The sequence below is a fragment of the Protopterus annectens genome, chromosome 1.part0 (assembly GCF_019279795.1).
Source record: "Protopterus annectens isolate FY-2018-M chromosome 1.part0, PAN1.0, whole genome shotgun sequence".
Lineage (NCBI taxonomy): Eukaryota > Metazoa > Chordata > Ceratodontiformes > Protopteridae > Protopterus > Protopterus annectens.
Window position 1 is genome coordinate 1,416,042,269 of NC_056725.1, and position 13,240 is coordinate 1,416,055,508.

At 43.6% G+C, this 13,240-nt stretch overlaps 1 protein-coding gene across 1 annotated transcript in view; it reads right to left on the reverse strand.

Annotated features, from left to right (window-relative positions):
* Window positions 1-13,240, reverse strand: part of ZNF292 (zinc finger protein 292) — a 1,171,601-nt gene that overhangs the window by 468,052 nt on the left and 690,309 nt on the right. The gene's annotated exons all lie outside the window — the stretch shown is intronic.

The window sequence follows — 13,240 nt, forward strand, 5'->3', positions numbered from 1 at the left end:
AGCTTTAACACCAAATAATACATCTTTTTGAAGAGGTGCATCTAGTAGTTTAGCTTTGACATGATCTGGTAAGGTTTGCTTTTTGAGCCAAGCATGTCTACGTATGACTGATCCTGTAACAGCAGCTCTACATGAGGCCTCTAAAGCATCAAAACCACATTGCAAGGTATGTTTACCCACTTGCTCTGCACTATGCAACAAATCCTGCAACTCCTTCATGTCTGGTTGTTCAGGCTGTGACATTTTACTTTTCAACTGAGATAACAAAAACTGTTGATACTTTAACATATGGAACTGACAGTTTAATGCCCTCATGGCTAAGGTGGCCGAGGTGTATACCTTTTCCCCCCCACCTTTCTAAAGCTCTGAAATCTCTCTCTGAAGGTAATGGATTTTTGGCAGTGGAGGCCTTAATGCCCTTGGGACCCTGTGAAATGGTTTCTGGGTCAGCCGCATGACTTTTGTATAGGAATTGGTGTGAATCAGGAACCCGGTAATACCTGTCAGGCTTGACTGGAGCTGGAGGTAAAGAATCTGGGTTAAGGCTGGCCTCTGAATACACATCATCTAGTATGTCCAAGACAGGAGGGATAGCCAGAGGCCTGTGCTGAGGGAGCAAGAGGAAATCCCTGAGCCTTTTCTTGGAGTCTGAGTAATCTTGGCCTTCCCAGTGGAAGTGTTCCCTCAAGGTATGCAAGATTTCCCCAAAAGAGTAGTCCTCGGGGGGGGGGGGGGGTGGACTCCTCTGCATCAGAATCTTCAAAAGGGGAGTATGAATGTTCCTGGTCTTCAGAATGTTCTGAAGTAATGGAGGCCTGGTCCGAGGAAGGGTATTCTTCCTCCACTCTGGGCCTTTTGTCCGAGGGGGGTTGGGAACCCCTGATAAGAGTAATCAAATCCTCAGCCATTTTGAGCACTTACTTTTTAGGCATGGGGCCTTGAGAGAGGCCCTGTGGAGCTTGTCTTTTAGAATGCATGGCTGCTTTAGATTTAGTGAAAGCCTTATTGGAAAAAGAAGGCCTGAAGACACCTTGAGAGGTGGCAGGCCTGTCTAAACTCCCCGCCAAGAGTGGCTTCGGTATCTGTAGTCGGGGTGTTGGCCGAAGAGCCTGCGACTTCGGGCACAGAAGACACCGCTAATGAAGTGTCATTGGTAGTCAGGGGCTGCGTAGGCGCCTTGCTGAGAACCGGAGCACCAGTAGTCGGCTTTAGCGTGGTGCCAGTAGAAGTCGCGGACCTCGTATGTCGGTTCTTATCTTTGCGTCTTTTACTCAAAACTGGAGTCGGATTATCTGACGACATAATGTAATTAAACTTTTTGCCAAAATGGTGTTGGGCGAACTCCGCCCAACGCTTAATAGTGCGTCTGTTGAATGTAGCACAAAAACCACAGGCCAAGACGTCGTGGTCTGGGCCTAAGCAAGGAATGCAGAGGGAATGGAAATCCTTATGCGGTATTTGCTTCCCACATGAAATGCAATTATTAACTTTGTCTGACATCGGTCTGAGGCAAGAAAAGTTTCCCCAATGGAGTACTTCGCTTTCAAGAAGACTTCGGTTGAATAATATTCGTAATCTCAGGAGATGGCCGACCGGCACTTGCGAACTGCTTCTGCTTCGGGCACCGCGCGGCAAGAAAGACTGAAGAAAATGGCGTCGGCTGGTTCTTTTATACCCCTGTCGCACTGACGTCAGGGAAGAAGCGACGACATCCGACGCCGGACCTAGACTTTGGAATTCGGCCGACCGAGGAGCCGCCTGACGGCAGGAAAACCCATCTGTTATGACTGCAGCTGTATGCACGATGAACATCCAAGAAGCCCCAGATGGATCCAGTCCTGATAGCATAGCCTGCATAGAAACCGAGGAGAGCATGCACAAGGAGAACAGGTGGATGGAGGGAGGGAAGGAATACTGCAACATGGAAAAAAAACATCTATGTCCTTCTATTCCAATGTTGCAGTATTCACTAGTGAGCGAGTACAAATGTCACTGCTGGATGGGGGGTGGTCTGGATGAGGAATCCAGGAACCCATGCAGGACAGCCCTGGCAAATCCCGCTCTGATCCTGGAGATGTGATCCAGCTTGTAGTGTCTGGTGAAGGTGTGCATAGATGACCAGGTAGCAGCTTCCAGAATGGAGTTAGTATCTAGACCTTTAAAGAAGGCTCCAGAGGAAGCCATGGCCCTTGTGGAATAGGCTCTGACATTGCCCACTGGTGTCTTTCCATGGTGAGAGTAACAAAAGGAGATGGCCCTAGCAATCCAAGAAGAAATTGTTTGCTTTCCTACAGCTTTCCCCAGAGCCCTGGGGTGGAAGGAAACAAAGAGCTGGTCTGATTTGCAAATAGGCTTTGTCTTATGCAAGTAGAAATGAAGTTGCCTGTGTACATCCAGGGAGTAAAGGACTCTCACTGTCTCCCTGAGGATTTGGACAGAAGGTGGGCAGGTGAATAGCCTGATTTAGGGAGAGGTCGTTAACCATCTTGGGGGTGAAGGAGGGATTAATCCTGAGGGTGACCCCGTACATATGGAAAACTAGGAAGGGTGGGGTTGCCATGAGGGCTTGGAGCTCTGAGACCCTCCTGGCTGATGTCAAAGCTACTAGAAGTAGTTTTCCAAGTGCAAAATTTCAAGTCAGCCTTGCCAGCTGGTTAACAGGGTGGCAGAGTTTTTCCAGCACATAATTAAAATCCCAGGGAAGAGGAGTCAGTTTTCTAGGGGGTCTTAAATGTAAAACACCTTTTAGGAATAGCTTGGCTAGAAGTCTGGAAGCTAGTGGGGGTTCCATAGGCAGGCAGACAGGTGTGCTTTTAAGGAGGATTAAAACAAGCCTGTCTTTAGCAGTTCACACAGGTAAGACAGAATTAGAGGCAGGTCGCTGTACAGCGGCTCTATCCATCTTTTCTGACCCGAGATAGAAAACTTTCTCCATTTTGAGAGATAGGATTTTCTTGTGTTTGGTTTCCTGGCCTCCTGCTTGACTGAGAGTGCATCCTCGTTGTACAGGTGTCTGAAGGGAATCAGAATCCCATTAGTCACAGGAAGAGATGCAGGGATCTCCAGTGTGGGTGAATCTGTGTTCCCTGGTGCTGTGTGAGTAGATCCACTGAGGGGGGGCAACTTGTGGTGATTGCTCTTGGACAGATGAAGAAGTAGAGGAGAACCAGTGCTGTCTTGGCCAAAACGGGGTCACCAACAAGATTTTTGGTGGGTCCTGATGAATTTACAGTAGGACTCTCTGGATCAGAGGGAAGGGGGAAAGGCATATAGGAATTTCCCCTTTCAAGTCATTAAGAAGGCATCTGTTTGAACAGCCTTCAGGTCATGAGTTCTGGAGCAGTAGCTCTGGAGTTGCTTGTTTGTGGAGGAGGCGAACAGATCTATCTGTGGAATACCCCACCTGTGGATCAGATCTAGAAATACCTCCCTTGACAGCATCCACTCGTGACTGTCTGAGGATGCTCTGCTTAAGAAGTCTGTCTGGCAACTGTGTTGGGACGGGGTGTAGGCTGCCTGGAGGGAGATCCCCTGGGAGACAGCTCGATCCCATACCTGTAGGGCTAACCTGCAGAGGAAGTATGACTTCATCCCTTCTTGCATGTTCAAGTACCACATCACTGTGGTGTTGTTTGTAAAGATTTTCAGAACGTCGTGTCTGAGGAAAGGTAGAAAGGCCTGCAGGGCCAGAAGTATGGCTGACATTTCCTTGATGTTGATATGCCATTGTTTGTTTTTGTCTTTCCACACACCTTGCACTGTTCTTGTGTCTAACGTTGCCCCCCAGCCCAGATATGAGGCGTCTGTGTGCATGATCTGAGAAGGGGAGGGCAATGGTAGAGGGAGACCCGGGTTTACGGTCACCTGGGACATCCCCCACTTCAGCTCTTGGTGGAGGCAGGGGAGAAGAGGGATTCTGAACTCTAAGGGGTGTGAGTGCTGGGCCCATACTGAGCGAAGATACTATTGCATCTTTCTCATGTGTAATCTTGCCAGTGATAGCATGGGAATAATGGCAGCCATGTAGCCAAGAAGTTTGAGGAATTCCCTCGCAGTCAGGGTGGGTGAAAGGAGGGTAGACTGAAGGAGTTGGGTCAAGGAAAGCACTTTTTCCTGAGGTAGGAAGGACACCCCGAGGTCTGTTCTTATTCTGCATCCCAGGAAGACAATGTCTTGTGTAGGAATTAGTTTGGATTTGGGGAAATTTATGAGGAACCCTAGAGACTGCAGCAGGAGGTCCTTAGTGTGGGCAAGGAGGGTTTGTCTGTCTGCTGCTTGAACGAGGTCATCTAGGTATGGGAAAATTTGTATACCTCTTGTTCTGCAGTAAGCAATGACTGGGGCTATGCAGTTTGTAATACCCTTGGAGCAGTGGAGAGTCCAAAGGGCAAGGCACATAAAGTACAGTTTTGTACCTACCATAAATGTAGATGTTCGGGTGTTACACTGCTGCAGTCACTACACTTGGGTTATCCTGCATTCAGACGGTCCCGCAGTCGGCCAGAGTTCCAAAGTCTTGGTCCGGCATAGGTTGCTGTGCCTCCTTCCTGGGCACCAGAAAAGTCCTGGAGTAGAAAACCTCTCCCTCGAGCAGGGGGGACGACAACTTCTATGATGCCTTGAAGCAACAGGTTGTGTAGGACCTCGGGGAGGAGGGACCACTGAGAGAGGGGAGGTAGTGGTATTGGAAGATTTTTTGAGGGGGACATCCAAGACATGAAGCAACCCTCCTTCAGGATAGACAAAACCCATTTGTTGGATGCTACTAGGGCCCATGCAGGGAGGCAAGGAGGCAGTGAGAGAAGGGTAGATAGAGGTACGGTGGGGGGCAGGCAGTCAGATGCTGCCTGCCCTTTCTGGAAAGGGAGGTCTCTGGGCAGAGGCCTGAGGTGTCCTACGCTGAGTAATCGGTCTCCTGTGAGGTATTCTTAACCTGAAGGGTACAGAGGGCCTAGAAGACTTCCCAATAAATTGTGTCTTGGCTGGGTAATTCCTCTGAAATTTTGGGATTGGAAGGACGAGAAGAAGATTTACCCAGTAAGGACAAGGAGTATTTGGCCATGTGTGACTGGTAATTTGTAGCCCTAAAGGCTAGAGTAGCTGAACTGTACATCTTCTTCCCCCACCTCTCCATGGCCTTGCTGTCTTTATCTGCAGGCAGGACAGTGGTAGTGGGGAAAAATTTAGTAGCCCTATCAGTGGCAATAGAAATGGTTGCTGGGTCAGCTGGCAGCATTTGAAAAGGAATTTGTCTGCCTCAGGTACCCTATACAACTGGTCTGCCCTCCTAGGGGCAGGTGGCTGGGAAACTGGGTTTATGCATGCTGCTGCAAAGGCATCCAAGGAAGGCAGGCTGGACAGGAGGAATAGGAGCTAGGTTAGGAGATTCCTGGATCAAGTCATAGAATCTTTTCTGTTGCTCAGACATGTCTGAGCAATCTCATTTAAAATGTTCCCTCATAAGAGTTACAGTGTCCCAAAGGTAAGGTCTTCCACAGGGAAGTCAGGTTCAGCAGAAGCTTCTTCTGGGGATCCAAACTCCAGAGGGGAAGAAATGCGAGAAGAGTAGGACAAGGAGTCCTCTGAGGAGTCAGACATTTCCTCTTCTGCAGGTTGGCTAAGAGTAGTCTCTAGCTGAGTAGGCCTGGGGCTAAGGAAAGGTGGAGCAACATGAGGGAGGTCTGGCAGAGGCCTAAGAGCTAGGAAGGCATTATAGAGACGCTGACTGAAGGCCTGTCAGTCTGGCAAGGCCTGTGGGGTTAAAATGATATGCCTCATCTTCTGTTTTTTCTTTGTAGGCCTAACCAGCATCTGCCTGGCGGTTGGCCTTTAAGTAGGAGGAGGAGGAACAGCAGAGGCCTGCTCCAGTGCGCCCATCCCAGAAGCTAGTTCCCCCTAGCATCTGAATCAGGCGCCGGGATATCCTCCCCAGATGCGTCATCCGCTCTGGATTTTGCGGCCTCCTGGTAAGTACCTGCTTTATCTGATGTGGCGGACGCCGGTTCCTCGGCCAAGCTAACAGTGGCTACAGGTGGAGAATCAGCAGAAGGAGGAGCGGTGGAAGTGGACTGCCTCGTGGGCTTGGCTCTTCCTAGGTGGTTTGGATGGGACGTCAAAAGCGGCTTGCATTCCAAGAGCGATTTACTTAAGTCGCTGGTTTTCAAGGTGTAAGTCAAGGGCCTAAATTCGGTGATGAAGGGTCTGAGGGACGAATGACTTACAAATGGCGCATTTTTTATAATCATGATCCCTACCCAAACAAGAGAGACACTGGTCGTGGGTGTGTTTTTTTGGGGAATCTGGTGACCACAGTTGCACTTGCTCTTATCGGACATTAACAGACTATAGTAATAACAAAAGGACTGAACAAAATCCCCAATGGGGTATTTATCGTAAAGTGAAACTGATCTGATGTCTGCAAGTAGCAGGAACACCTGACAGCTGAAAAGGTCCGAGGACTTGTGCGCGCAGACGTCACATTTATGGCCCACGTACCAGCCAACACGTCAGACGTCTGATGCACCAACAGGGACTGGAAAAGCTTTGGAAACCTGGCCAAACAACCTGATGGAAGAAGGGTAAACCCACTAGTGAATACTGCAACAATGGAATAGAAGGACATCATAAACTACCTTACAGGTAGAGACAAACAAGCACAGTGTATTAAATTATATTAAGTGTAGAGATAGCAACATTGCAGGAGACGCTTTTTAAACTCATTTATAGAATTATCACTTCTAGATTTATATAAAAGAAAACACACCATGTCAGCATGTTCACAGTTACAAACATTATACATCACTATACATTTTTTATTCAATCGTCATCAATCCAGCATTACATAAACTGATCAATTCCTACCTTCTCAACCTTCACTCCTGAAAACACTATTTTACATGCATTGTTCCCACAATTTCCCTTTTATCCCCTACATAATGTGCTTCTACCCTTTTCCAAGGATCCCACTTCCAGTTCTTTTATCTCTGTTACAGTATTTACTAGTTCAAACACAGTGTATTTAGACAGAGTTCCATCTTTTATTAACTGCTTTTTTGGCAGCCAACAGAAGTCAACTTAACAAGGCCTTACTATGTCTAGGCAATTCAGATCCTGTGTCCCAGCTCAAAAATAATTTCCTTAGTTACACTCATTTGCTCATCCAGTATTTCTGACACAGTACACTGTACAGAAGTTTTAAAATTTGCCAACTCATTACACTCCCAAAAGAGGTCTACTTTGGATGACCGAAATTTTACTTTATCGAAAATCACTGCAGTGAGACGAGAGCATCGAAACCAGACATCACTGAACCATCACATTCCCGAAGTTTATATCAACGAAACACCTGCTGTGCATGTCTCACAGCACTTGGAGCTTCTGAGTGGAGATCACGGTACAGCGAGGATCGGGATATGTACACTTTTTACTCACTGTAGTGCAATCTCGGAGTTTGTATACATATGCAGGGGGTGTGGGGGTGCAAGAGGGCTTGTCCCCCTGAAAAAATTTAACTTTTTTTTTTTTTTTGTAGTAGTAGTAGTAGTAGTAGGTGTTTTTTTGTTAATGTAAATGTTGTGAATGTGACGATTCAGTGATGCCCGGTTTTGGTGTTCTCTTCTTGTGCTGTGATTTTCTGTAAAGTAAAATTTTGGTGATCCAAAGTAGACGCCCCCCCCCAAAACATATGTTCCATGCTACTTCTTTCTTCTCCATCACACCTCCAACATTTGCAATTTACTGAAGGAAACATTCTTTGCTGCCTGCTTGGGGTATAAAAATACCTATGCAAACACTTCCAAACAAAAATCCTAAACCCTCTACATGTTGTTGCACATTTAGGAGCGGCACATATTTCCTCCACTTGTTTTCTTGTGAATGTCTTACACAATCTATCTTCCCATATTTTTCTAACTTCTGACAGATTCCTATATTTATCATGCAATATTTAATATGTCCTACTAAACTATCCCTTTTTTAACAGCAGCTTCTATTGCAGATTCAACTAAAAATTCTACCACAGCAATTCTTTTACTTGGGACTTCCTGAACCCTTTCTTTTTGCATACACTCCGATATCAATCCCTGAAAGGAAGGCAGCCTTCAGCCTGTAGTCCAAATGCCTTCTTGATCTCTTCCCATTCTATTACCTTTCAGTCTCTAGCCATTTGCTCCCAATAGTTCCTGTTTCAGTTTTCTCCAGTAAAATTACCAATTTTCTCTGTACCCCTATCCCACTCTCTCTATTTCTTTAATTTCTCCTGCTTCATCATCATCATCCATTTCCACTTTGAATTATAACTTTCTGACAGTTATGTATATGACCCTTAACCATGTAACGCTAAAATATCCATTCAAAGCTGGTATTCCTAAACCACTTTGTTCTACTGAAGGGATCAACTTATCCCACCTGACCCCCGCGCCTCATACCTCCCCAGACAAAATCCTTCACCTCTATTACTGTCCACAACTTCTCCTCTCATTGACAGAAATATGCCTGACCTGTATATACACCTAAAAGGAAAAACATTTTCACTGCTTGCATTTTGCTAACCATATCCATAAACATGAGGTTCTAGTTTCTTAGTTTTTATATTTTTATTTAGACTCTTCTCACGTAGCCTTAACTGCCATAAAAGAATCCCTTTTAACCCATTCTCCTAAATACTCCATTTTGTCGTGCCCCCCCCAAAATATGGGTACTGCTGAACCACTTCATGTGTGGGCACATAGTTTACAGCTATAGCCTTTGTTTTGTCTTCATTAATTTTACATTCCAAAAAAAATGCACCCATGGATTGTAAATAATTGAATGTCTGCATAACAGTTACATTCATGGTAAATGTAGCTTTGAAAGTCGTGGCCCTCAGTATGGGTCTTTCTGTCACAACTGTTACTGTGAAGTTTTCATTTCCACTTGCCTGCTGCTTACAAAGTTACAAATGACATTCATCTGAAATTTCATTAAAGTGGTAGAATTTGTAAATTAACACATTTTCCCTTTTTAAGCTCATATCACAAACTGCAAAGAATTTGTAACAAACACATTTTCCCTTTTTTTTAAGTTGGCAGTATCACAAAGCTCCAAGGTATGGCCTTACCCCTTATCTGTTTCAAAATAATCACTTGTTCTTCCACTTTAAAGGTGCTCTTTCAAACTCCATGTTCAAAAACTGCCTATGTAATTCAGCCAGCTCATTAAACATACCTCTTTGTTCAGCAGTATTCCATGCTGATCTGGTATGGCAGCCCCTATGTCTACGCAAATCATTTACTCTGGCCTCTGTTTAATATAAATTAAAAGCCAAACTGTCATTCATACATCTATATAAATTAAAAATGTGTCGTTTATTGAACTTCGGGCATTAATTACTATTATGGAACTGTTTGAATAAAAATCCAAAAATTCACTTATTTCCAATTCAGACAATTGCAATCAGTCAAGTCAATGTTACAATAAAAATAAAAATGTCTACTGGTGAAACTACTTTTCTGTACGTAATGAACTGTATTCTTTATAAGCTAAAATGTGTAGTACAACTGGGTACAAGATACAAAAGACACTACCGTCTACTAATGTTTACCATTAAAATATACCATGCTAAAAATGTGAAACATAACTGGGTACCAGACACCAAAGACATGGCCACCAAATGATGTTTACCATTAAATATATATATATGCTCCAGAACAAATTCTGAGAACATAACAGTTTGCTTAAAGACCTGTGTGTGACATATTTACCTAAATATTCCACCTTCCAAACCACAAAGACGTTTAATGTTAGTATACAACAAACTAACGTCCATGATGCTTGCTGTATTAACTTCAGTGCTGAGCATTTCAAAAAAAATCAAGAAATTGGCGTTCTTGAAGGACAACTCCACCCTCAAAATGAAACAAAAAAGACAAACAAAATCAGTACATACTTAACTTTTATGACTCCTCTGCATATGTTATTTTATAATTTTTCATACCTCAAAAAAAGGCTAATAATGATTACCATACTAAGGTAACTGTTTTCCACTTTATTCTCCAGTTTCCTAACATGGCTTGGATAAACAATTTCCGAAGTGATATCTTTGCATTTGTTTGCAAAGGTACTGCTCTGAATCACTGGCTTCTCAGAATGACTCAGGAAATGGTCTTTTTTTCACTAATGTGATTTGAGCTGGCTGTAAACTACTAAAATGTCTCCTACAGCATAAAAAACTTCCAGGAAAAAACACCCAAGCTATGGGTTTTCATCTCTATTGTGAGAGTGTAATTTACTAGTAACTTCAATCATAACTTGACAAGATACCTCATATTCACCTGGCTGACTTGATCAGTTATAGCCAACAGTTCACATTTCAGATACCTGACATCTTCCATCAACTTCATAACATCCACTTTAGACAACTGAAACATATGACAAAGTCTTAACAAAACTCCAACAAAGGACAGCTTGAAACTTCAGTTAAATAGTGTGGACTGTTGGCTACCTGTTGCTGCCTGTGAATGCATGAGACAAAACCTTACTACAGTTTAACATCAGCAAAGTACAGTTGTAAAAAGGAAACCCTCATGAATGAGAAAGTCACAGGAGGGTACAGCTTGTTCTTTATCTAAGCTGTTGTACACACACAGGATTAAAATGAAAAAGCTAAAAAAAAAACATCTCCTCTGTTAAAACTGCCATTTTCAGATCCAATCAAATATTAAGGCAACTTACGGGCATTTTTGTGATACCAGAAAATATGGTTCAGCTACAGTGATCAACACTTCCCTAACCAGAATTAATCAAAATACTATGAACATTCAATAAATATTCCTTAAGCAAGTCTGTCATTTTTACACTAGTTTTGCATTGTTTGTTTGTGTCTTTCGGCTTTTCCGGGTTAGGTGTCGCCACAGCGGAACTCCGGTCCGCTAATGATTAGTAGTGGATTTTTAAGTACCGGGTTACCAGCCCTGACGCACAACCTTCAACGAAGGCACGCCCCATTCACGTATGCCTCCACACAGAAGACGCTCTAGCTGACAATCGAACGGGACAACGTCTTGCTATGAGGCGACAACGCTAGGTTCGACTCTCAGCTAGAGCGTCTTCTGCGTGGAGATATGCGTGAATGGGCGTACCTTCGTTGAAGGTTGTGTGTCAGGGCTGGTAACTCGACACGTAAAAATCAACTACCAATCATTAGGGGACCGGAGTTCCGCTGTGGCGACCCCTACCCGGGAAAAGCCGAAAGACACAAACAAACCAGAATTTGTTTATTTTACTTATTTATTTCCCGGGAAATTCTGACTGGACGCATGTCCTTTTTCAGCGGATGAATGGGGAGAAAAGCTCCATATCATGTACATGACAGGTTGTTTTTGTAAAAACTCACTTCTAGCATTAACGTAATGCTCACTACCCATTACCACAGCTCTTATCAGCCTGTTTTACATTTTTTCCTAAACAGAAGCTCCTGCACAGTCCAGCATGAATGGAGCTGTCAAAACGTTCGCTAGCCACTTTGCAAAACCAATAACTAGAAATCATGTTCACACATTTTGGGTATGAAATCCAAACAATGTTTGAAAACTTAACTGGAATGTTGCTTTTACACTTAGTTTTAAATTACTTACTCCAGATCATTTATGTAAATCTAAAGTACGTAACACTTATACCTTAGTAGAAATTAAATTCCATTTTTAGCTAGCAAGATAATTTGATATCAGATAATTAGCACAATAAAACCAGGGGATGTTTTAAAGTAACGTTATTAGCAACCAACTGTACACATTCCATGGTGTTGCTGATCCTTCTGCTGCTTGCCTTTTCACAGTGTTTGCCCTTTTCCAAATTCTTTATGTCCTGTAAAGACAAATGCCTACAACACCTCAATAGCCTCCTGTTGGAAGTCATGGGGGTATTCCAGGAAGTCCAAGAATACTGACGCAGCCAATATTGAAAACAGGGAGGTCAAGTCTTCTCACTAATTTTAGGAGTAAGGGTTGGTGGCCGTGTCCAGCTCAAACCCACACAAAGTCATGTCACTGCAGTCAGTAAAATATATCAGGGTCAGCTCTGGCCTCTTCACACCTGAAATTTAACCAACAAGAACTGAACAGAAAATTATGCTTAGGTGAACACCTCTTCTTAATCCTCAATACTGAAGGAGAGGCCAATTTTGGGATTATGTGCAAGTTATAGGACATTACTTTTAAGTGACATGAACCACTACCAAAAACACCTAGTTGGCTACAAAACCCATTCCCACACTCAATGACATCCCTGCAGAAAGAAAAAGGAGCAATTACCTACCCTCCATTTGCTCAGCTATCACTTAACTATTTGGACACTGAGTAAACGGAGAAAAATTTGGAAAATGCATCTAATGAAGAGGACAAATAGTGCCCAGATGTACAGGATGGTGGCAAGGCACCTGCATGCTAGCTTGCTTCAGTAACTGCCTACCAATACAGCCCATTCCACTGAGTGATGACGCCCTGACTAAATCCAAGCAACACAAGTTTGGACAGCAATTTGGGTACTTGCTGAAGCTGATGTGGGGGGATAAAGGAAGTCATGCGGCTTTGCTGGTTCACCTCTCTCTGCGGGGGGGTCATCCTACTTGCAGAATCCTCAAGGAAGAATGTAGATACTATGATGTGTGTTAGTTGATGAGGTAGTTCTAACTAATTTAGGCTTTTTACTGTCGTACAGTGGTGGGTTATGAAAGGGGTAATTGTTACAAATGTGGCACTTTATTACAGCTTGATTTCAGTTTTGATTTTTGTGGTGCCTGGAGGTTAGCAAGGATGTGAGCACCATGAAGTAGTGAGGTGAGAAGGTAAGTAATGGCAAGTGTATTTTTAGTTGCATTGGTGAGAACCTTTTTGGCTCTGTAAAGCTTCCATAGTTTTTTGTGATTGTTTTATGCAATTTTGTGTATGCAGGTCAAGTTTATGATCACCATACACCATCATCCTTAATAATTTGCTAGGAGTAGCAACTTCAATGGCTGTATTATTGAGAGGACTTTAATTTTTTTTTTGTATGACAGTGGGATTTGGGGAAAATGTATTTATTTATTTATTTTTTTGGGGGTTTGAGCATGAGTTGTGAGTTACAAAGCCATAGGGTAATAGCTGTTAAAGTTTCCTGAGTAACTTTTCGGACATGTGCCAGGTTGTCAGATGTGCATAATTTCTGCATACTGTATTAGGAAAGCCTCTTGTGTGGCTGTGTAGAGGGTGCACATGAGAATGTT